Source organism: Otolemur garnettii, unplaced genomic scaffold, assembly GCF_000181295.1.
Source record: "Otolemur garnettii isolate 467f Iridium unplaced genomic scaffold, OtoGar3 scaffold00102, whole genome shotgun sequence".
Taxonomy (NCBI): Eukaryota; Metazoa; Chordata; class Mammalia; order Primates; family Galagidae; genus Otolemur; species Otolemur garnettii.
Genome location: NW_003852497.1, coordinates 7,305,589 through 7,308,549, shown reverse-complemented (window position 1 = coordinate 7,308,549; position 2,961 = coordinate 7,305,589). Strand labels below are relative to the sequence as shown.

General features: G+C 43.4%; 1 non-coding gene across 1 annotated transcript; it reads left to right on the top strand.

Annotated features, from left to right (window-relative positions):
- The first annotated feature begins 2,582 nt into the window (after positions 1 to 2,582).
- Positions 2,583 to 2,689, top strand: LOC111727371. The gene has a single exon (XR_002774939.1). It is a non-coding gene; the product is annotated as a U6 spliceosomal RNA (small nuclear RNA).
- Positions 2,690 to 2,961: the final 272 nt, after the last annotated feature.

The following is a 2,961-nucleotide window of genomic DNA, read 5'->3' as shown; positions in this document are numbered from 1 at the left end:
TGGAAATACTAAAACAACCAGTTCAGCTCGCTCCTCTCCGCTGAGGAGGAAGTCAGGCCAGGTCCTGGTCTCTCTGGGTAACTCTTCTGGAGCGCTGGGGCCTTGGGCTGTCTGCTGGATGCTGAGAATTATACAGATGGGCAGCCAGGTCAGGACAAGATTCCTGCACCGTATTTTCCTATTTCTTACTCAAACTTTACAGTCTACATGATACGTGTATTCTGCTAACCTCTCTATGATGGGATCATTGGTAAGTTAATTCTAACAATATGTTAATTTCGTCATGACTTATAGTCTCTCCATAAGTATAATAGCTTAATTCAGTCAAAATGCCCACTTCTTGGAGACTTTACCTCACTCATGTTTACATAGATGGAGCTGGAAAATATTCTTAGCAAAGTATCCCAAGAATGGAAGAAAAAGTATCCAATGTTTTCAGCCCTACTATGAAACTAATTTATAGCTTTCATAGGAAAATTATAACCCAGTTTTACCCAGGAACATGGGGAGAGGGGAGAGGGGAGGGTGGGTGGAGGGAGGGAGTTTGGTGGGATCACGCCTATGGTTCATCCTAGAGGGGTATGTGTGAATCTCTCTAAATGTAGAATATAAACGTCTTAACACAATAACTAAGAAAAGGACATGAAGGCTATGTTAACCAGTTGGATGAAAGTATTTCAAATTGTATAGAGAAACAGTACACTGGACCCCATGATAGTATTAAGGTACACTGTTATGATTTAATACAAAAAAAGAAATAGTAAAAAAAAAAAACGCCCACTTCTTAAAGATGGAAGAGTGATTCCTATAGCAACATGGAGCTGGAAGAATGTTGGTGATGGCTCAAGCTCCAGCCCCTCATTTTGTAACTGAGAAGGAAGAGCCCCCTGCAGTTGTAACTCTCCAGGGTTGGACCACTTCCTCCCTGTCCTGGGAGAGACCAGAGTCAAGTTGTGTACAAGGCTGGGAGCTTTCTTATTGTTGTGGGGCATGTGAGCGTCCCTCAAATCATGGAGTCACTTCTTCACGTAGGACACTATTCTTGAAGGGCGAAGATACTGATTCTGCCTTTGAGGGGACACAGCACTAATAAGCTTAAGAGACAAATCATAATACTAGAAAACATAGTTTATATCTATTTTGTGTGAACAGTTATAAATTCAAAGGTCACTGGAGGTCCTCAGAGGAAACTGATTACCTTCTCCATTAACTGGAGAGTAAATTCATTTGAATTACTCTAAACCCTAAAGCTTAGAAGGAAATTGAAGGGCCTGCAACCTGACGCACAGGTGCTATCAAGAATCTTGTTTGTCCCCAAACTCAAGGAGGAACGGGATGGTTTTAAAAATGAGGCTTCGAACTTGATCTCAGAGTAGGAAGGGAAAGGAAAAGTATTCACTGTTTTAAGAAAAAGCTGATCACTGAGCTGGGGCAATAAAATGATTTCCTTAGGAGAAAATCGAGATCTCAGAAGTCCGGATAGATAGCTATGAAATATATCTGTGCTCCTTTGTGGATGGGGATTGAGAAAGTGGATCTCGTAAGCGACAATAGACTGTCCGAGGACCATTTGGTTTGTAAACGACACTCTTCCCTGAGTTCCGAACCAGTTAGGTGCAAAGATGCCAGGTACACAAGGCTGAAAGGGAAATGAACTGTCTTATAAGTCTTTAAAACATCTGAGATAAATGTTGTGGGGAGAGGGCGTCTCAGTAATGTACAGAGACCTTGCAAGTTTTTGCGTTTTGCTGGAAGGCAGAAGTGTCTTAGATGCCATTCTGGGAGAGGGTGCAGTATTCACAGGTAACTTACCTTTTCTAGCAAAAGAAAGTGGATGTTATCACAACTAGCTTTTAAATGACTGTTTCTCCTAATGGGATTCTGGGGGTTTTAAAATACCAGGTTTTAAGAAGAAAATTTGGAGAAACTATGGTGGGGGCCACTCACTTGTTTAAGTTTCTAAATTTTGTCTCTGAGGTGGTTGTGCTTGGTGTCTGGTTTTTCCTATTTGACTCTCTGGACAAGTAGTTTAAGGCAGAGACTTTGAGTTTGGTCCATTTAAACTTGGGAAATGATGAGGGAGCCACGTTGTGAACTTTTAGGAGAGGGCTCCTGAAACACAGGCCTACCTGTGCAGGCAGCGACACAGACAGGACGTCTCCAATCTAAGCAGAGGAAGAATTTCCAAGGGGTTCAGGACTGGGGGATTAATTTTTTTCAGCTATAATCTATAAGAAGCTTTTATTGCTGGAGTCAGAGTCACTCTGGATGCGACCCGAAGGGGTTCATCTTGTTTCAATTCAGTGCATTTTTCTGTGGTCACTGAAGGATTGGGGATTTGGAAATGTCCACTTTGTCCCTTGCATGCTTTTTGCTGAGGCGTATTAGACAATGCAGCTGGGCATAGCTCAGGTGGGAAATAAGGAGAGGGTGAATTTGGGCTCAGGGTGCAATTTGACCTCGAAGTTAATTTAGCAGATGTTCTGTTTGGGCCATTTCAGAGCCTCTAAGTGTGACAGTCTCAGCCACTTGAGGCCAGGAGAGGTCTGTAGAGATGCAGAGGGCTCAAGAAAGAGAAAGCAGTGCTCGTTTCGGCAGCACATATACTAAAATTGGAACGATACAGAGAAGATTAGCATGGCCCCTGCGCAAGGGTGACACGCAAATTCGTGAAGCGTTCCATATTTTTTACACAGCCCTACTTTGAAACTAATTCATAGCGTTTATAGGAATGTCATAACCTAATTATAGCCTTAGAATATGGGAAGGGGGTGGGAGGGGGAGATGAGGGGGATGGATGGGGAAAGGAGGGTGATGGGTGGGTTCACCTCTATGGTTTATCTTACAAGGGTACAAGTGAATCTTTCTAAAAGCAGAATATGGCTCGGTGCCTGTGGCTCAAGCGGCTAAGGCGCCAGTCACATACACCTAAGGTGGCGGGTTCAAATCCCCAGCCCGGGC